Source organism: Myxocyprinus asiaticus, chromosome 20 (genome assembly GCF_019703515.2).
Source record: "Myxocyprinus asiaticus isolate MX2 ecotype Aquarium Trade chromosome 20, UBuf_Myxa_2, whole genome shotgun sequence".
NCBI lineage: Eukaryota > Metazoa > Chordata > Actinopteri > Cypriniformes > Catostomidae > Myxocyprinus > Myxocyprinus asiaticus.
The window spans coordinates 46510930-46534073 of record NC_059363.1 but is presented as its reverse complement, the minus strand read 5'-3'; the positions used below and the strand labels follow the sequence as shown (position 1 = coordinate 46534073).

Genomic DNA, 23144 nt, shown 5'->3' with positions numbered 1-23144 from the left:
CAGGAAAAACATATTTGAGGTTAAGATCTATTTATTATATAAAACTTCCTGATTATTGACTGACATTGTTTTATTTTCCTGACATCCAAGAAACCAGGGACTGAAAATGTTTCAAGGAACGGAAACGAAATCCGAAAACCAAAAACAAACGAATGTTTTTTTGTTTTTTTTTTGCCGACTGTAATCGAAAATGGGAATGTTAATAACCGGTTAATTTTGTTCCAATCATTTTTTTTTTTTTCATGAAACCAAAAGTCTAAATGGTTTATCACAGTACATTTTTGGAATTACACCTTTTCCTGTTGCCCCACAAATTAGGCTTCTCTATTTTTTGTTGAACGTGTTGAGCACGTGCTTTGATTCTGAAGGAAACTGCTGCATCACACATTTCTTTGCCTTAATACATGTTGAGGATGAAGCCTTCTGTGACATGAAAACCTTTTAGACAACTATAATTACTATGTATACATGCACAAATTGATTAATCCAGATGCAAGAAAAAATATTGAGGTAAAAAGTTAATTTCTCAGTTGTTTCCAAGTCTTCACTGAATTATTGTTAGATATGATGCATTAATACAGATTTGATGCTGCCGGGTTATGACCGAGAAGCAGATCTGTAATTAAAACAAATAATTAAAATAAAATAATTAGGTAATTATAGAGTAATTATTAAATGTTTAAAATAAAATAATTTGGGCCACATAAAATGACATTTAGTCCAAACACGCCCAAGCAGTGTGTTCATGCATGCAGCAGAGAGAGATTTGGCTATTAATTGATTTTAGATGGCCAGATATATTTTTTGAAATATTTTAAGGGATTTATTTAATATTAAGAATACAGAACATTCATTGAAAAAAAAAATTTATATAGGCTACTGTACTGTGCTTGTTTTGATTTCTATGCTGATAATTCCCCCACATGGGGAATAAAATGCTTATTTATCTTCATTTTGTGCTAGAATTGGTTATAATCTTCTTTATTTGAGCTGTTATTTTATTATCTTAATTTGAATCCATTCAACTATAATTAAGTAGAAACAACAATATTTAAATAGCAAATCTGATTTAAGTCTACTTGCATCTAGTGATCTTCACTTAAATTGTTAAGTTCATTCTATATGAACACCAAGTTAAGTTTTGGAGACGCCGACCATTATATAATAATTGGCGGCGACTTTAACCTAGTGCAGGATGTTTCAATAGACAGGTCTTCCACTAAAAAAATCATCCCATCCAAATCAGCCAATGTAGTAATTAATAATTCTTCTCAACTAGGACTCTCAGATCCTTGTAGATTTATGAACCCTCAAGGTAAATCCTTTTCATACTTTTCTCATGTCCATCATATGTTCTCTAGGATTGATTAATATTTATTGGATAATAAATTACTAAGCGGCATTACGTTTTGGAGACGTCATAACTCAATTCAATTGAGGGAACAAGTTAACTCAATTAGTTGAGTAGAGTCAACTTATTAGGGTTTTCAGTGAACTGTAAACCCTTTTCGGAATGTATGCGCATGGTTTTATTGTGTTCATTTGTTTACCCAACATATATTACAAAAATATGATGATTTGAATTTTAATGTGTTTGAAACCAACATACAATACCATGGCTAGAAAGAACAAGGTTTTATGCAACTGAACATAAATGACACCTTGAAGAATTATACAGTATTCCAAATTTTACAACACACCAACATGTCATGTGATTGTGATTACATATTATTACTGTAGTCCATGATAGCTTTTCCAGGTTCTGTATACAATGTTTCCTCTCAGGAGTCTTCGCTGTAATAGGCCATCTCATCTCATTCAGTCCACCGAGAAAATACAAACTAGTCTTAAGTAAACATTAACTGTGTTCATATGTCTTAAGAAGGTGCGTCATCATGCATTCATTGGATATTCACCAGCAATTACCATGGGAATAAGACATACAGTATGTTCTGAATTAGTTATGATAACATGCTGTATATAATGCCATAGCTGAGCCCATATGGACACATTCTGGAAGAAGATGGCTACATAATGTATCTCCTTCTACTCGTCCTAACACTAATCAGCCCTACGCTTACCTGGCTGGTAAGAGTCTTTTTGACCCACCTAAGTGTTGATTAATTGCTGACCATTTACTTATGTTCTAACAATGCTAATGAAATGGGTTTCCTATTCTGTTCTGCAGTCAATAGAGGACTGGGGCTCTGGCAGCATCAACAGCTCTGTTGGTGAGTTTGGACAGTGTGTTTGTAATGTTTTCCTTCCTGACACTTCATTCCCAGCAGACCGTGTGGAACACATGCAGATATCCTCTAATGAACTTTCTGTAGAAGTCAAGCTCCAAATCAACAAGGTACATTATAGCTCTTTTAGTCTAAAGCAGGGCTAATCGACTGGTGTTACCTCAGGACACAGAATTTACATTTCAACTTAAGTGGTGTTCCAGCAAGTAAAAAAAATAAATATATATATATCATTGAAATTTAGCAGCAAAGGCCCAACGCTATGTAAAAAATATTGGCATAAGTTGGAAATTTGACAATTTAGTAAATGTATAAACAACAGCAGAAGTGTGATTTACAGTCTTTATAGTCTGTGTCTGGTCTATAAATGTCTCTTATTTCATCACACAAAAGGGAGATTTGTGCACATTTCTGTTTTTTAACTCATCAGGTGGAAAGTCTCCAGGGTTAACTGGTCATCCTCTTCAGAGAGCTCTCCAACTTGACTGCTCGTGTGGAGATTCTGGAGAGCGGACCAGACCTAGATGGTGGCGCGGTAGCAAGCAGCGGCCACTCCGGATCCAGAAAGGTGCTATTTTTTGTTTCTTAGCCCGACTTTTACAGCACATGGACAGCATCCGGTGTTCGTGTTTACCATCGCCAGAAACTGCTCAAATACAAGAATCATGCAACAACCAAGCTGCATGATGACCTGCAGGAGAAGCTACGCGACCTCGGCTTGCTGCGGAGACCAGGCCTCCAGTCCTCGGCGTCGCCTGATGCTGGTGGCCAGGGGAGGGGACGTCGTAAGCGGTGTGCAAGGAAGCGGAAGCGCGGCAAGAGGGCGGGGGTCCATGCTAGGCTAAAAACAAACCCTAGCCAGCCGGCTCTCCCGTCTATCCTGCTCTCAAATGTTTGCTCCCTGGACAATAAACTGGACTACATCTGACTCCAGCAGACTACGCGGCGTGAGTTTAGAGACTGCTGTGTCTTTGTTTTCACTGAGACGTGGCTCAGCGACAGAGTTCCGGATGCCGCCATTCAGCTAGACGGGCTCGCCTCGTTTTGTGCCAATAGAAATGCAGCTCTGTGCGGTAAGACTCGCAGTGGTGGCTTGTGTGTTTACATCAACACGGAATGGTGCAAGAACTCTATGCTAGTCTCTAACTACTGCTCATCGCTGGTGGAGTTTGTGACTGTTAGATGCAGACCTTTATATTTATCACGGGAATTCACCACTGTCATTATAACCGGAGTTTACATTACCCCAGTGCTAATGCTAAGGAAGCGCTCTGTGAACTGTATGGTGCTATTAGCGAACTGCAGAATGCTCACCCTGACGGACTGTTTATTGTCGCCGGAGATTTCAACTTCAAATATCTGGAAGACATAGATTTTTACACATCCTGTGGAGACTTTTGAACCCATCTGGGAGGAAATATAAATTTTTTTCATCAGTCCATAAGATTTTTTCTTTTTATATCTAAATCCCTCATTTACTCTGTTGTTGATTGCTCAGTTGGTAACATCTTAATCTCAGATCATGCCCTGGTGAGTTTAGAGGTGTTGCCACATATGGAGAAAAGGAAATTATATAGTTGGTGCTTTAACATTTGTTGGAAATCAGGATTTTGCAAAAGTGATACATTAAAGGCTGAAATCAATGTTTATATGGAGACCAACTGGTCCACAGTATCTTCTGTGGGTGTGGCTTGGGAGGCACTAAAGGCAGTTCTTAGGGGTCGGATCATACAGTATGCCTCATTCATCAAAAAAATCCAAAGCACGAGAACTCGTGGAGTTGGAAGGAAATATTAAAGGTGCCAAGGCAGAGCTGAAGTGCCGAATGTCGTCTGATGGCCTCAGGGAATTGACCCGACTGAAATACAGATATAATACTATTGTTTCGCAGAAGGTAGAGTTTTGGCTATTCAGGGCAAGACAGTCATACTTTGAGTCAGGGGACAAAGCAAGAAAACTTCTGGCTAGATATATAAAACAGAGAATCTTTTTCTACCATTCCCTCAGTGAAATCTGCTGGTGGTGAAATATTTACCTCACCCATTGATATTAATAATGCTTTTAAAGAATTCTATCTTGATCTCTACAGTTCCACATCTTCGTCTACTGATGAAGATATTAGAAACTTTGTGGAACCTCTTGAACTCCCTAAACTGACGACTGAGCAAAAAAATTCTCTTGACTCTGAGATAACCTTGGAGGAGCTTGACGAGGTAATTAAGGCCCTGCCTACTGGCAAGGCTCCGGGGCCGGATGGCTTTGCCCCTGAATTTTTTTAGATCTTATGCTACAGAACTGGCTCCACTTCTGTTAGAAGTTTATATGGAATCATTAAATTCCGCAAGCCCGGATCAGTCTGATTCTTGAAAAGGACAAAGATCTAAGCGAGTGTAAAAGTTAATGTCCAATTTCCCTGATCCAGCTAGACGTAAAATTTTTGTCAAATTCTTGCTAACCGATTAAATAAAGTTATGACATTAGGCATTTTATCAATATCATGTGGTCAGTGGTGAATGATCAGACTCCGGTCGCTGCCATCTCACTTGATGCCGAAAAGGCATTTGATTTGGTAGAATGGGATTATCTTTTTAAGATTCTGGAAATGTACGGGTTCAGGAATACTTTTATTGGATGAAGTTATTTTATAGACACCAGGTAGCGGCGGTGGTACAAACAAATGGATTAATTTCAGATTATTTTATTCTGGATAGCGGCACCCGGCAGGGTTGCCCTCTTTCCCCGTTATTGTTCTGTCTTGCCCTGGAACCATTAGCAGCCGCGATAAGAAAGGAGGATAATTTTCCAGGGGTGATGGCGGGAGGTGTGGTGCAAAAGCTTCTGCTTTACGCAGATGATATTTTATTATTCATCTCTGACCACATTAGATCTATGCCTTGCCTCCACAGAATTATCAATTCCTTTTCTAAGTTCTCGGGATACAGAGTTAATTGGTCTAAATCCGAAGCTTTGGCTCTGACAGCGTACTGCCCAGTATTGACTTTTCAGCCGGGCACCTTTCAATGGCCCAAACAGGGCATTATGTATTTGGGTATTTTATTCCCAGCAAATTTATGTGATTTAGTCAGAGTTAATTTTGATCCTTTAATTAAAAGGTTTTCGAGTGATGTGGGCAGGTGGGCTTCATTACATTCATTACATGGGAAGGTTAATGTTATTAAAATGACATTTTGACATAATAGAAAAAAATAGATTGTGTGTCAAAAACAAAATTATAAAGACCACATTCCAACATTAGTGCAACAGTCAAACCCCGAACATTCCCCAGAACCAAACAAACAGAAAAAAGAAAAAAATGTACATTAACCCCGCGCACGACAGCGCCAACTGGCGTCCATCCCTCCAAACACAAACAGTCCATGTACGCCTACAAGAACCTCTGCAACAATTTTTCAGTCAGATTGCTCAAGTCCGGTGTTTCTATACAAATTTTGTGAGACAGAACTACACAGCAAAAGATCATCTATAAAACAAACAACAGCCAATAGGCTTCCTCAAACTGTCAAGCAGATATTCAGTGAGCCGGCCCATTCGGCTGCAAATAATGAGTGCAAGCAAATAACTTACTCACTCCAATGACTTTGCCAGAAATACTCCACAAATAAACTTCAGCCGATAGGTGGAATAAGCACAAAGAGCGTGTAGACCCATCCACAAAACCGTCAAGAAAGGTGTGCCGCTCCACAACACAAACTCCAGCCGCCAGGCGGAACCAGCACAAAAGGAGCACGCAGAACCTCCAAACATTCAAACAAATGCTCAGTGAGCCGGGTCCACCCGGCCGCAATGTGAGCACCACAACACGACCCACTCACCCCACCAACCCCACGGAGGACATCGCTTGCTGTGGGCATGCAAATGTTCCACGGCCATCCCCAGCATACAATCTCAACCTGGTCGGGAATATCAGTGCAAAAGCGACCCTCCGTTGATGCAAAAGTTTACCGCATTCCTTGAAGCGACCACGTCTCATTCCCGTTGAGTTTGCAAAGTCTGGGAAAAAGAAAACACTGTGGTTCCTCCAAGAAAGCCCTCCTTTACTCCTCACCTCACGCAAGATTTGACTAGATAAAAAGAACAATCGCAGTTTATTATGTACACAAATGTTATGATAATGCCATCAGTATCCAGTACATTTTCAGTGGTGAACAATGAAAGTCAATGAGAGATTTTAAAACTTTAATTTTAATATAAATTTTGCTTTTAATGCCATGTCAGCTTTTATGATTTTTTTTTGTTTTGTTTTTTTTAGATTTCATGTCAAAATCTAGGTTAAAATATAAAATCAGGAAAAACATATTTGAGGTTAAGATCTATTTATTATATAAAACTTCCTGATTATTGACTGACATTGTTTTATTTTCCTGACATCCAAGAAACCAGGGACTGAAAATGTTTCAAGGAACGGAAACGAAATCCGAAAACCAAAAACAAACGAATGTTTTTTTGTTTTTTTTTTGCCGACTGTAATCGAAAATGGGAATGTTAATAACCGGTTAATTTTGTTCCAATCATTTTTTTTTTTTTCATGAAACCAAAAGTCTAAATGGTTTATCACAGTACATTTTTGGAATTACACCTTTTCCTGTTGCCCCACAAATTAGGCTTCTCTATTTTTTGTTGAACGTGTTGAGCACGTGCTTTGATTCTGAAGGAAACTGCTGCATCACACATTTCTTTGCCTTAATACATGTTGAGGATGAAGCCTTCTGTGACATGAAAACCTTTTAGACAACTATAATTACTATGTATACATGCACAAATTGATTAATCCAGATGCAAGAAAAAATATTGAGGTAAAAAGTTAATTTCTCAGTTGTTTCCAAGTCTTCACTGAATTATTGTTAGATATGATGCATTAATACAGATTTGATGCTGCCGGGTTATGACCGAGAAGCAGATCTGTAATTAAAACAAATAATTAAAATAAAATAATTAGGTAATTATAGAGTAATTATTAAATGTTTAAAATAAAATAATTTGGGCCACATAAAATGACATTTAGTCCAAACACGCCCAAGCAGTGTGTTCATGCATGCAGCAGAGAGAGATTTGGCTATTAATTGATTTTAGATGGCCAGATATATTTTTTGAAATATTTTAAGGGATTTATTTAATATTAAGAATACAGAACATTCATTGAAAAAAAAAATTTATATAGGCTACTGTACTGTGCTTGTTTTGATTTCTATGCTGATAATTCCCCCACATGGGGAATAAAATGCTTATTTATCTTCATTTTGTGCTAGAATTGGTTATAATCTTCTTTATTTGAGCTGTTATTTTATTATCTTAATTTGAATCCATTCAACTATAATTAAGTAGAAACAACAATATTTAAATAGCAAATCTGATTTAAGTCTACTTGCATCTAGTGATCTTCACTTAAATTGTTAAGTTCATTCTATATGAACACCAAGTTAAGTTTTGGAGACGCCGACCATTATATAATAATTGGCGGCGACTTTAACCTAGTGCAGGATGTTTCAATAGACAGGTCTTCCACTAAAAAAATCATCCCATCCAAATCAGCCAATGTAGTAATTAATAATTCTTCTCAACTAGGACTCTCAGATCCTTGTAGATTTATGAACCCTCAAGGTAAATCCTTTTCATACTTTTCTCATGTCCATCATATGTTCTCTAGGATTGATTAATATTTATTGGATAATAAATTACTAAGCGGCATTACGTTTTGGAGACGTCATAACTCAATTCAATTGAGGGAACAAGTTAACTCAATTAGTTGAGTAGAGTCAACTTATTAGGGTTTTCAGTGAACTGTAAACCCTTTTCGGAATGTATGCGCATGGTTTTATTGTGTTCATTTGTTTACCCAACATATATTACAAAAATATGATGATTTGAATTTTAATGTGTTTGAAACCAACAAAAAAATGGGTAAAAAAAATAAATATATATATATCATTGAAATTTAGCAGCAAAGGCCCAACGCTATGTAAAAAATATTGGCATAAGTTGGAAATTTGACAATTTAGTAAATGTATAAACAACAGCAGAAGTGTGATTTACAGTCTTTATAGTCTGTGTCTGGTCTATAAATGTCTCTTATTTCATCACACAAAAGGGAGATTTGTGCACATTTCTGTTTTTTAACTCATCAGGTGGAAAGTCTCCAGGGTTAACTGGTCATCCTCTTCAGAGAGCTCTCCAACTTGACTGCTCGTGTGGAGATTCTGGAGAGCGGACCAGACCTAGATGGTGGCGCGGTAGCAAGCAGCGGCCACTCCGGATCCAGAAAGGTGCTATTTTTTGTTTCTTAGCCCGACTTTTACAGCACATGGACAGCATCCGGTGTTCGTGTTTACCATCGCCAGAAACTGCTCAAATACAAGAATCATGCAACAACCAAGCTGCATGATGACCTGCAGGAGAAGCTACGCGACCTCGGCTTGCTGCGGAGACCAGGCCTCCAGTCCTCGGCGTCGCCTGATGCTGGTGGCCAGGGGAGGGGACGTCGTAAGCGGTGTGCAAGGAAGCGGAAGCGCGGCAAGAGGGCGGGGGTCCATGCTAGGCTAAAAACAAACCCTAGCCAGCCGGCTCTCCCGTCTATCCTGCTCTCAAATGTTTGCTCCCTGGACAATAAACTGGACTACATCTGACTCCAGCAGACTACGCGGCGTGAGTTTAGAGACTGCTGTGTCTTTGTTTTCACTGAGACGTGGCTCAGCGACAGAGTTCCGGATGCCGCCATTCAGCTAGACGGGCTCGCCTCGTTTTGTGCCAATAGAAATGCAGCTCTGTGCGGTAAGACTCGCAGTGGTGGCTTGTGTGTTTACATCAACACGGAATGGTGCAAGAACTCTATGCTAGTCTCTAACTACTGCTCATCGCTGGTGGAGTTTGTGACTGTTAGATGCAGACCTTTATATTTATCACGGGAATTCACCACTGTCATTATAACCGGAGTTTACATTACCCCAGTGCTAATGCTAAGGAAGCGCTCTGTGAACTGCAGAATGCTCACCCTGACGGACTGTTTATTGTCGCCGGAGATTTCAACCATGCGAATCTCAAGACAGTGCTCCCTAAATTCCATCAGTATGTGGACTTTGCAATGAGAGGGGCGAACACGCTGGATCTTGTTTACACAAACATCCCAGGCGCATACCGGGCGGTGCCCCACCCCCACCTCGGCTACTCAGACCACATCTCTGTTATGCTAATCCCAGCATACAGACTCTACCAACTTGGAGGAATACGCAGCATCAGTGACCAGCTACATCAGCAAGTGTATTGATGATGTCACTTTCTCCAAGACCATCACCACACGCTCCAACCAGAAGCCGTGGATGACTGCAGAGGTGCGCGTGCTGCTGAGGACCCGGGACTCCGCCTTCAGAGCAGGCGACAAGGTGGCCCTAAGAACAGCGAGGGCCAAACTGTCCTGGGCCATCAGAGAGGCAAAGCACGCACATGCCCAGAGAATCCACAGTCACTTCCAGGACAGCGACGACACGCGGCGCATGTGGCAGGGCATCCAGGCCATCACCAACTACAGGACAACATCAGTTGCCTGTGACAATGATGCCTCCCTTCCAGATGCGCTGAACGACTTGGTTTGAGGTGCAGGACGTGGCAGCGAGGAAGACCACCCCTCCTCCCAACGACCAGGTGCTATGTCTCACCACGGCTGATGTGAGGAAAACTCTACGTAGAGTCAACCCACGGAAGGCTGCTGGACCAGACAACATTCCTGGCAGAGTGCTCAGAGGATGTGCAGACCAGCTGGCAGATGTTCTTACTGACATCTTCAACATCTCTCTGAGCAGCGCCATCGTTCCAACATGCTTCAAGACCACCACCATCATCCCCGTGCCGAAGAAGTCTTCAGTGTCCTGCCTCAATGACTACCGTCCCGTCACACTCACACCCGTCATCATGAAGTGCTTCGAGAGGCTCGTCATGAGGCACATCAAGACCCAGCTGCCCCCCTCACTAGACCCACTGCAGTTCGCGTATCAACCCAACCATCTGGCCCTCACCCACCTGGATAAAAAGGACTCATACGTTCGAGTGCTGTTCATAGACTTCAGCTCAGCATTCAACACAATCATTCCTCAGCATCTGATTGGAAAGCTGAACCTGCTGGGCCTGGACACCTCCTTCTGCAACTGGATCCTGGGATTCCTGACTGGGAGACCTCAGTCAGTCCGGATCGGGAACAGCATCTCCACCGCCACCACACTGAGCACTGGGGCCCCCCAGAGCTGTGTGCTCAGTCCACTGCTGTTCACTTTGCTGACTCACGACTGTGCAGCAATGCACAGCTCGAACCACATCATCAAGTTCGCAGATGACACGACCGTGGTGGGTCTCATCAGCAAGAATGATGAGTCAGCATACAGAGAGGAAGTGCAGCGGCTGACAAACTGGTGCAGAGCCAACAACCTGTCTCTGGATGTGGACAAAACAAAAGAGATTGTTGTTGACTTCAGGAGAGCACAGAGTGACCACTCTCCGCTGAATATCGACGGCTCCTCTGTGGAGATCGTCAAGAGCACCGAATTCCTTGGTGTTCACCTGGCGGAGAACCTCATCTGGTCCCTTAACACCAACTCCATTACCAAGAAAGCCCAGCAGCTTCTTTACTTTCTTCAAAGGCTGAGAAAAGCACATCTCCCACCCCCCATCCTCACCACATTCAATAGAGGGGCTATTGACAGCATCCTGAGCAGCTACATCACTGTCTGGTTTGGGACTTGCACCATTTCGGACCGCAAAGCCCTACTGAGGATAGTGAGGACAGCTGAGAAGATCATCGGGGTCTCTCTTCCCACCACAAAGACATTTACACCACACGCTGCATCCGCAAAGCAACCAGCATTGTGGATGACCCCACACACCCCTCACACAAACTCTTCACCCCCCTGCCGTCTGGCAAGAGGTACCGAAACATTCGGGCCCTCGCGGCCAGACTGTGTAACAGCTTCTTCCCCCAAGCCATCAGATTCCTCAATACTCAGAGACTGGACTGACACACACACACACAGCTGTACACCATCCAACTTTTGCACATGTCCAGAGTTGCACTTAATTCATTGTCACTTTATACCTGGCTGCTACCTCAATAACTGCTATGTCCATAGAACACTATTTCATAGTATGTTATGTTTACATTCAGCATTTTTAGAAAGTGTCATCTTTTTGCACTACTCAGATTAGAAATGTGTACTGGTCGGCGCTGCACTGTGTCTCACTGTCTCTTACTGTGCCTATTGTCCTGTTTCCTTTTTAGTAATTATTGTACTGTCCTGTACTTTTTGCACACGTTTGCACATGCACTTTATGTAGGAATGTGCAGGTCTTATTCAGTCTGTGTAGTCTCATGTGGTTCTGTGTTTGTCCTATGTTGTTTTATGTAGCACCATGGTCCTGGAGGAACATTGTCTCGTTTCGCTGTGTACTGTACTAACTGTATATGGTTGAACGACAATAAAAAAAACACTTCAACTTGAACTTGAACCAGTACATTAAACTGGAGTTTGAGCTCCTAAGGATCGAGCTGAGATAATTTGAGGTTCTGGTCACACAACTGAAGACATCTCTGAACTCTTCATCACCAGCCTTTGAGAGTCTGTACATAGAGGTATGCGTGTCCTCGGTTTTTAGAAAACATTTCATCAAAGTACTTGTGTGCTATCTATTTTTCTCTTCACAAAAAAAAAAAAATGACAGTTCTGTATGCTGTTATTATTTCTGTGAACACAAAATACATTTTGAACTTTTGTTCTTTATACAGATTTTTTCAATTTTTCGATAGTTGTAGTGACCATCTGTGTCAAGGAGCAAAACACCATTAAAGTATCATAATTGTTGTCCATACGATTTGTGCCTTATATTCCAAGTCTTCTGAAGTCATACGATAGCTTTGTTTGCAGAGGGAAGACGATCAGTGAATATCAACTTTAATTTCACTCCGTTCCAGGGGACTTAAGGGGGGCTTGTGGCAAAAATGCCCCTGAAACTCAAAATGTGCAGTCTATAAATGCCTCAGTTTCTGTTTTATTTATATTATCTGATATAGTTCTTAATATTCTATTCAAAGCATAATTATTAGTTAATATCACATAAAATATGATTTGATGTTGATTTAATTTTATGGATAAGAGGTAATATTCTCAGTCTAATTATTCCAACAAAGAATGTATGTGCATTGATTGATTAAATGTAAGTACTTAAATATAAGAATAAATTTTTTTTTAAGCCCTCATAAATGTAAAAACTGATTAAACCCAGGGGGCAATTATTGCCCTTTGGAAAAATTCATTTCTGGCACTGCTCTGTTCCTCACACAAAGCTCTCTAATGACCTCAGAAACTTGAAATATGGTATACTACTTTTATGTTTTTTTGTTTTTGTTGTTGTTGTCCTTTTTTGCATCTTGACAGTTGTGGTCACATGAACATTTTGTACAACGTCTTTCGGGTTTAGAATGATATGAGTGCAAATTATTAACATTTTTTCAACTTTTTCTTTAAGATTCGGAATATGAGTTTAATTGTTGACCAATTGGAGAGCTACGATAAACGCAACTTGGAAGTGATTCGCATCGAGTTTGCCAAACTTCAAAAGAAACTGGAGAAATGTCAGGATGATAAGGACGACTTCTCCAGTGCACAAATATGTAAGCTACTGTTTCAATATTGTCTGTTAATATTAAGACAAAATATTTCATCTTTTCACCCTCTTGAACTTAAGATGCAGTCCTTTAGAGAACTACAGTGTAGACATTTAACAAACACTTAGCAGACAATCTGACATGATGTGCAAAATCAGCTGTAAATTAAAGATAATAATGTTAACATTTTAATGCATGACATGGAGGCGAAGCACATTAAAGAATGGGAATTATTATTACATGTTCTGAGGAGTGCCAACCCTTCAACAATATATTATTTCTGGATTGAGTATTTAAATTCAGTTTTTAAAGAGTGTGTGGTCTCCAAAAAACTCCACATCCATTTTTCCAATTATTCATTCAGCTTTTTATTTAATTCATTAAAATAAATGTGATATTATCGCACTACTTTATCTCTGTGTCTGATTCAGAATGGGCAGAACTCTAGATCTAATGACCCGTAAATAAAGTTGACCATTACTTTTATTCTTTCAGTCGAAATTTGCACAGTAAAAATCTATGACAGCTGTAATTAATAAATGCTGGCAAGTGACCATGGTATAAGTGGGAAAATCCACGGCTAGGTGTGTGTTAAACAATTTGAATATACAGTACTCTGCTTCGCCTCCACATCGTGCATTAAAATCATTTTCATGCACACCTAGCTGTGGAGTATCCCTTACACATAGTATAGTACATGTATACATATTAAGGTCTCTTAAAAACTGAACTGGAAACTTTTCACCAGGCCTTCTTCATTAAATATTTCTGGTACTTTTAAAATGTCATTTCCACCACACCAGACAATTTTCCCCCTAATAAAATTTGTTCAGAAGTTAGTGTACTTGTTTAATCAAGTGGACAAAAGTGTCAGTGAAAAGCATGAGATGAAATATGAGACAAAACAAAGAAAAATCAGACAAATTACCACTTTTTATTGGCTGTCATTTCCATTCAAGATGAAATTTTGCCAAATTATGCAAAAAGTGTGAAAATATAATTTAATTTGATTAAAATGTTAGCTATGAAATTATCCTTCACAAGACAAAAGAATCTTTCCATTAGCATCATTTCCATTACAGAATTCTGTTAAACACTATACAGAATTTGAGATGTGCTGGAAATGAATTTTCATGACTTGAATGACATAAATCTCCTGTGATGCATGAACACACACTGATGAACACTGTTAGTAGACAAATTAAATGAACTAGTGAGAGTGTGAAAAATGTTTTAACAATACTTTACTTTCTAGAAATCCACAGTGCTAAAAGTGCCTGAAGTTGAAGAAACGCACATATATAAATACAAAACTAGTTACTGCAGTGAGCTGGTTTGCATACAGTTTATTAAAAAAAAAAAAAAAAAAAACACGCTTAAAACATTACTTTCGCTGCCATTTACAGGGTCTTGTCAGCATGGAGGTATTCTCAGGATTGGAAAACCACTCATCAGCCAGCTAAACGCAGACCTGAATGCAGGTTATAAATATGGAGGATGGGGTAAAGACTCCAAGCCTTTGCCTGTCTCCGAGAATATGAACTGGTACTCGGGTTTTAAAGACACTCTGGTCAGCAGAATCAGACACTATGCTGACTACTATAAACTGATCATGAGACAGGGCTTTAGTACACATGAGTTGTATGTAGTAAATAAATATGATCGGCGAGGCATTGGAAACAATTACATAGTGTGGGCCAATACCCTATACTATCAGTTCAGAAGCCCTTTTATCATGGCAAAGTACAACATGACCAGCAAAACAGTGGAGTACAAGGCTGTTCCGAAGGCAACGACCCGATTCTCCTACCACTATTCACCCAATCAGAACTTGGACTTTGCAGCCGATGAGACTGGGTTGTGGGTAACTCATGCAACAGAGGAGTCAAATGGTAAACTAGTCTTGGGGAAGATAGACGAGGAGTTGTTTGCATTAGAGGAGGTTTGGCAGACGAGCGTATTCAAACAGTCTGTCACAAATGTCTTCATGATTTGTGGAGTCCTGCACGCAACCAGATCAGTAGATACTCAAACCGAGGAAATTTTCTACACCTTTGACACCACCAAAAATGAGGAAAGCCATGTTAGCATTCACTTTGAGAAGTTCCAGGACTTCTATGTGTACCTGGACTACAACCCCACCGATCAGAAGCTTTACATGTACAACAACGTTTATTATGTTAGTTACAATGTGAAATTCAGAGATGCCTAGATAATCTACTGCATTCAGAATTGGTTTTTGATTTGATGACAATTTAATACTTTTTATTTTGTGGAAATTGAAATAGAACAATTTTATTGCTGAATCCTGATATTAAATTCTAATGAAGCATCAAACTATTTCAGATTTCCTTCATGTTGTCTTACACATTGTAGAGCTGTGCTAATTTACTAGAAGTTTACTATTAATAGTACACTGAAAAAAACTGATTTTGTTGTAAAGTAAATATAACAGAAAGTATTAATTATTTTCTACATTGAATAAGTAAATTTAAAGTAAATTTTACATTTGAACTCAATTTAAAAATGAATGCTCTAGCTTGTAAGTAAATATTATTTATGTTTGCTTGTTATCTTTACAATATGTCATCATGTATCAACCCTACAGTAGAAAACCTTGTTCTACAGTAGTTATTCACTAATTTAAGTACATTTCACTGGTAAATATAAGAAGTAAATTTTACTTAACTTTTTGAAGCTGGTGTTCCCAGCATGCTCCAAGCTTGAATAATTAATAAGCTGGCATGTTTTCACTGTTTACAAGTTGATTGAATCCATCTTTAATGTTGATTTTGTTTTGTTTGGTAACTTCTTCTTTTGTGAAGTCTGAAATTCATTTTCTACTCAAAATTACCCATTCATGATAAAAAAATAAAATAAAAATGTCCGTTGATTGTTACCGTCATCGTGCTTTGAGTATCAAAAGTTTGAGTACCATATATGTCAGATTTGAAAGTAAAAGTTACTGTATTAACTGAAATGATAAAGTTAAATTTACTTTAATATTATGTCATGAAGTTAGAATTTATTTTATGAAATGAAACGTAAACATTAAATGGCATGAAATTAAGTGTTGGACAGGAGGCTAGATAAAATGTGATACCTGTATTGTCTTGATTTGAAATTCTGTTTGTTGATAGGTTGGTCTCTATTGGAACAAAAGTCATCCCTTTTTGTATAAGCCAAGTTGTACAATATTATTACGAGTTGTCAGGAGACTTTATTGGATATGAAGTCACACATTTACATACTCCTTACATTACAATTCATTTATCCAGTTCTACTTGCCTGATCAGATGTCTGTGAGTGCTTGCTGTTTACAATCGTTGGACACTACAAGCAAATCAAACAAGATTTTATTTCAATCAGTCTTTGTGTCTGAGTCACTTCCTGTGAGATCATGAAAACTCGCAGGCGTTCAAATGTCTGAATAATGAAAGTCCGCCTCGCTGTTCTCTCCCGGAGTGTTAACGCACACAACACATGCAGTGCAAACCGATTCAGGATCTAGTTTTGTGCCGCTCGTTTGCAGTGTAGACACAGTCGGACCTGCTTACAAGGTGACTCATAAATGTGCAACACTAAAACACTAGTGACTGATGTTAAAGAGATCACAGACGTCAGCTGATGACGTTAGGGAGACACAGTCCTCAGGTTTTGTGTCTAACCTTCAGTGTGACGCAACAGTCACTTTCATTAGCAATATCCAGCTCTGATTTACACTTCTGATTGTCCTGTAAGAAAAACAAAGCCAACATATGAAATGGTTCAAATGCAAATCAGGCAAACAAAAAAGTAAACAGGAGCAGTAGAATAGCACTATTCAGACCAAATGCGTTCTTGTATGCAAGAATGCAAGTGTCTCGAGACACTGACAGTGTTTTAAAAACTCAGTGAGACATGGCGCAATGGTCAAAGACGACAGTCTAGCGCATGTTTACATAGAAACTCTATCACAATTAATCACATACATCAGCGGTCGGCAACATTTTTGACATGGAGTGCCATTTTTTTATTTTACTGGTTAATGGCTGTGCCAGGCATCTCACTGGTATTTAGCATCATAAACGGTGCATTTTTAGGATGCTGTGTCAGGTCTAAAATGAGTGGAAACTTTGAAAATCGCATCTCAAGATTCCTGTATTCTGTTGTGCTTCACCCATCTGTTGTGCTTCTTCCTAACTGAGCAGTTCAAGGTTTGTTGAGAAGTGCTGCCCCCTATCAACATGGCTCGTAAAAACAGATGTACTTCAAGCTTGAATTGCTCGTATGGTAAGAAAATCCGTTCTTTTGTTACGGAATTTACGTACGTGTCAGGGGGCATGATTGTGTAAATTTTTCTTTATAATTTCTTTAAATCAACAGCCCTAGTTCAAATACTTTCTCCTATCCCAGTTTACTATGCAGAAACAATTAAGTAAACCTTAAAGTATGTTGATTTCCCCGAAAAGTGTAAAAACACTGGGCCTCTTTGGCACCTTCAACATTCCTTTTTGTTTTGAGCAACCTGTCCATCCTGACACAATAACATTGGCTCAGCCAAAGGCATTCGAACAATGGTAGATGTGTATTTAGAAAGCAGTTTGAAAACAATGTCTATTTGCAATTGCGTTCGGTGGCGCCAGTTGTGCAAAACTTCAGCTTTAAATAACAAAAACAAAGTTTACAAAGTGACTACGAAGCACACATAGTGCTGAAATTATCTACACAATCCACAAAAAGTATTGAGTGGAATCTGCAAGATCAGTGGAGCTGTGGCTGAATTAGACAAGTTGAATACTAAAGGTTAGGGGGCTGTCGGTAATGTTTTGACATGAAGTGCCATTTTTAATTTTCCTTGTTAGTTATGCATGTGTGCATGTAAAACTTGAGTCCACTAGTAAAAATGCATACATAACATGAATTTCCGAAGGTCATCATAATTTGATGTGTCCTCCTTCAGCATAATGACAGCTTGTACTCGAGCTGAAATGGACTTCACAAGTTTGTGCAAAACCTGCATGTTATCCAGCATGATTTATGAATGTTCCACAGAGCATCTTCAATGGAAGCAAGAGAATATGACCGTCTGTACACAGAATTAACATGGTTAATTTGTTATCACAAATTTGCATATTTAAAAGGTGAGACAGAAATTGTGTGGAATCTTACATTGTTCTTATAAAAAAATTTGTCATAATGTTTCTTTGTTTAAAATCTCCAGATTAAATTTAGACTTAGTATCAGACCCACAATGGCCCTGATTTACTAAAGGTTTGCATGTATAAAAACATGCAAACTTAATAACATGTGCAAAATAGATCCGAGCTGGTCTGATCTGACTAACATAGTCTTCTGAGGATTGTGTCTTTCAGATGCGCAAAACAGCACACCTTGGCAATTTTTGCATGTTTACACTGAAATGAATATGCAACTCTGATAAAAGTAGCCTTCTAACAAGTGAAGGATATATCCTTAAGGAATACATTGCCTTGCCAGCACTATAATAACCCTTAAATACTTTATTATCAAGTAGTGTTGTCACAATACCAAAATTTCAGTAGTCGGTACCGAGACCAGTGAAATTTCACGGTTCACTATACCAATTTTGATACCACAGCCAAAATATAGTAATGTGCTATTGAACACACTTCCTTAGCCTATTTAAAGTTAAATGTAAATAATAAATTAAAATAAATGCATGTTTCCTTCAAGTGTTTCTCAATTAAGTATGCATCGCTTTGGTGTTTTTAAGTATGGCCCTGCTGAAATATGTTTTATATTTTTCCCATATCCTTTTTTTTATTTTATTTTATTTTTTTTATAATTTTTCCAGAATTCCATGTTTTTAAAGTTTAATTTAATTTCATCATCAAAATGGTGTCTAATCAAATTGTTTCTTAAAACTTTTAACAAGTGAAACTAAAACAATTACTTTTAAAAATACCATTGCATTTTTAACAAACTTCAGTACAACAGCACTCTTGCTTGTGATATATTGATCATTATTATTATTTATTAATCATTATTTATTATTATTAATAATTTTACTATACATTTGTAATAAATTTCTGTTGCATATCTTCAATTTAAGGCTTCTAGCTTTTATTTTGAATTGTGCTTTTAACTTGATGCAAGCTTTTATTTTGTCATCTCATACAACGCAAATGATTCTCAATGTCTGTGGAGTTTCCAGTGAATGACTGGTCTGCTTCACACATTCATTTAAAACACAAAGCTCATGCAGACTAAGATTTTGCAGCATTCTGTAGTTTAATAATCACACTAGGACATATCATGATTTTAATATGATTAGTTGTGCATTTCAGTGTAAAATGAGTAACAGAGCACACACTCAATTAAGTGTGAGCATTTGAAAAACAGTCGTGTTAATCAGATGCCGCACTACGACCGAATTAAGTCAGTGTTCCATACTACTGGTACTGCAGAAACACTGGTATTGTGACATCTTTTTTATTTTAGTACCGGTACTTTTGACAACATTATTATCAAGTACTTTATGATCTTACCTCTGTTAGCCTCTGATTTCAAAGCAATGTCTGACAAAGTGTGGTTTCCTGTGAACACATTTACAGCCGTTATAAATGCACATTCAACACTGAAAGTCTTCTGCCTTATTCACATGTCATATGAAGTCATACCACAGTCTGTCGCATCAGCTTCTGTCACATCCGTTTCTGCTTTCACACAGTAATCATGATCACCTACATAAACCGACAGTTTGGTTAAAAAAATAATTAAGCATTTTTATAAATGTAATAACAAAACAAGTAATGTTATGACTCCTCTATCTCACCATCCGACTCACTGTCGCATTTTAAGTACAGCTTCAGGTTGGAAACGTTTGTTTTGCGTGTTTTGCCAGATTCGTCTGTCAACGTGACCAAACCTTTCTCAGAAATCTCTTTCACCAGAAAAGGTCCAATCCAGTCGTTCTCCAGTTTTCCACCTTTGTGTCCTTTATTTGTTTTGTTTGCCAACAATACAGTCTCTCCTTCGTGGATGTGAAACGACTGCACACGTTTTCTTTTGCCCAACACATTCCTTCGTTTGCGGGACTCGCTGAATATCTTTCGCCTACCTTGAGCTTTTTCTATGTTATACAACACCTGACAGAAAGAATGCAGAATGGAATGTGGGGTGAACTCACATAGTTACACTGCCTGTCAAATGTTTGGACAGAATTGTATGAATTTAAATTTCTCATGATCTAAAAAAAAAAAAACAATTTAACTGTTTTCAAGCTTAAATGCAAATTGTGCCTATGTATACATTTCTTTACAAAACTATTTTTGTTGTAATCTTCAATACTTTGAAATAACACAAATGGAAGTATAGGAATTATGTAGTGACCAAAAATAATAAAAAATAAAAAAATAATAAAAAATATATTATTTTAATATATTCACTATAATTCTAATATGCGGAAAGTAGTCATAATAATGAGGGTGTGTCTAAAGATTTGACTGTCAGAGTAAATATAAATTACTCACCTTAGCATGCAGTGCCATCGCCTCACCAATCCTCGTTTCTGTACCAAGCTCTGGATTATCAATGACAAAACAACCCGCCTCTGATTCTGCCACTGACTTGTTGTTGATAATCTCTGGCATGAGCGGATTCCGGTTAAACATCAAGAAGTATGGTGGGTACTTTGTGGTTTCCTAAATAAATGAACACAAATGCAGTCTAACTTAATTAAAAATACTTCAGTATTTATTATGTATTTTATAATTGTACGGCTGGCCCTTTAAATGCTTCTAAGTTCTGTCATTAAACTCTACATGGTCCAAGCTGTTAGGTCCTTTTACATGTAATCAATCCATGTGCATACTCTCTCTTTGTCTAATATTTAAATTGCCTCAGTTGTTTGCAGGTAAGCTGGTCAAATTGCAGTACGCTATGAGAGCATTCTCTCCGAGACCCTCCTCCTCCCCAGCATCCGTCTACATCTGCTACACATGAATTGTATGTATGTCTAATTGTGCAGAAGCTGTGTAAGCAGATCTAGTCTACCAAAACCAAACCTACTAACTTGTCATATCCATTATGATATTCCAAAGTTATTTAGAGAGTTGTCATGCTGAACATTGATGCTGTGAATTAGAGGTCAATCGATATATCGGTTTTACCTATTAATCGTGCCGATAGTTGCTTTTTGGAACAAGACTGTTAACAGCAAAAATCAATGCAGATAATTAGGGGTTCAAGCCCAAAGGGCTAGACACCCTATTGTTTTTTCTTTCTTTATATCTGTGTGTTCCTCTTTGTCCGGCACTGGAGGATTCTACAGTTAGAACAAATGCTTAATTTGGTGAATGCTTAGAAGTGGAGCATTGTAATTAAACCAAGTCTCCATCGCCATCAGTTTATAGACTAAAGCACGAATTTTAATTTGACAAGTTCTAAAAAAAAAAGAACAAAAGACATCTGAAGCACAGGCATTATTAAACATTTATTTATATAACCTTTCTTTATTGTTGAGTTTGTGTTGGTTTTGACTAACAGTGTCCCTTGAGAAAAGGAAAAAAGCTTTTATATATTACGGGAATACTGGACAATGACAAGCAATCGCTGATGATCTACTGTTGATGAATTACAGCTCATCCAGTATTTATTAGCCCATATGACAATGTTTACAGTTCACCCGAAAATGAAAATTCTCTCACCACTTACTCACCCTCATGCCATCCCAGATGTGTATGACTTTCTTTCTTCTGCAGAACACAAATCATGATTTCAAGCTCGATTACACTTCATATAGCACCATGCGTCAAGCACTAGGAAATGTAATCGAGCTTGAAATCACTATTGCCAAGAAGGCTGCTGTCAAGATTTTTAGTGAAAAAGGAATTACATTTTGATCTGTTTTCACCCAAAACCGACTGGTTCACTTTAGAAGACATGGATTTAACCATTGGTGTCGTATGGATTATTTTATGTTCCCTTTATTTGCTTTCTGGAGCTCCAAAGTTCTGGCCACCATTCACTTGCATTGTATGGACCTGCAGAGCTGAATTATTCATCTAAAAATCTTCATTTGTGTTCTGCAGAAGAAAGAAAGTCATACACATCTGGGATGGCATGAGGGTGAGTAAATGATGAGAGAATTTTCATTTTTGGGTCAACTAACCCTTTAGTAGTGTATATATTGTAACACATTTTAGATGATTGTAAGAGTGCATGTTTTATTTCCCTTGTGTGTTTATGCGAGCTGGACATTTCAAAATAAGAGTCCCGGTGTGTTTCTGGCTTGTTTATAGCTAAAAGTCCTGTGTTATGTTCCAAATAATTTGTTCTGGTTATTATAGTGATTTTGGTTGCACTATAAACTTCATCTGCGTTTTGATTCACTTTAGACTCTTTTTGCCTCTGTGTCTGTGCCTGTCACAGTAGTAAGCAAAGACAAGGAACTTTCAATAATTAAATTTTAAAAACTATTGGCCAATTAATCAGTTATCAGCCATTTCCACAAGCTTAGTTATTGGTATTGGCAAAATTCAATATCAATTGATGTCTATTGTGAATTCTACTTCAAATATGTCACCAAGGTAAAGTTTTCTAGCTTGTAGACACAAATTAGGCTTTGTCGAAATTGCGGAAATGATGGTCTTGGAAGCATCGATGGGTTGAAAATGATACATTTTCTAATTATATAAAATATTTTGCACCGTATGCCATAATTTTCCAGCAAAAGTGAGACTCGACTCAACTCTGAGACATGAGAGAAATTACAAGATAAATATACTTAGCAGCACACATATATTTTGGGTAAAAAAAATCTGTTTAATTTTTACTATTATTTAAAAACTATTTTTTATCTATACTTTTAAGTATTGAATGGATCATAACTAATTTATAACGAAAATGTTTATATATATATATATATATATATATATATATATATATACACACACACACACACACACACACACACACACACTACTGGTCAAAAGTTTTGAAACACATTCTTTATAACATCAAAACTGTGTTATATTTTAGTATAAGTAGTCACCCTTTGTCTAGAATTTGCAGACATGTACACTTGACATTTACTCAACCAACTTCTTGAGGTATCACCCTGGGATGCTTTTTTCAAAACTTTTGACCGGTAGTGTATATTTCCATAAAGAGATAACATTTTATAAAAAATATGAATATTTTTTCTCCTGACACATAAAAAAATACATTGCTAAAAATAAAAATAATCATTTTTTGTGGGGCCAGTGAAAAATTTT

The 23144-nt window shown here is 38.0% G+C and overlaps 1 pseudogene; it reads left to right on the top strand.

The window, feature by feature from the left end:
- The first annotated feature begins 2034 nt into the window (after positions 1 to 2034).
- Positions 2035 to 15252, top strand: LOC127411131 (olfactomedin-4-like; annotated as a pseudogene).
- The last annotated feature ends 7892 nt before the right edge of the window (positions 15253 to 23144 follow it).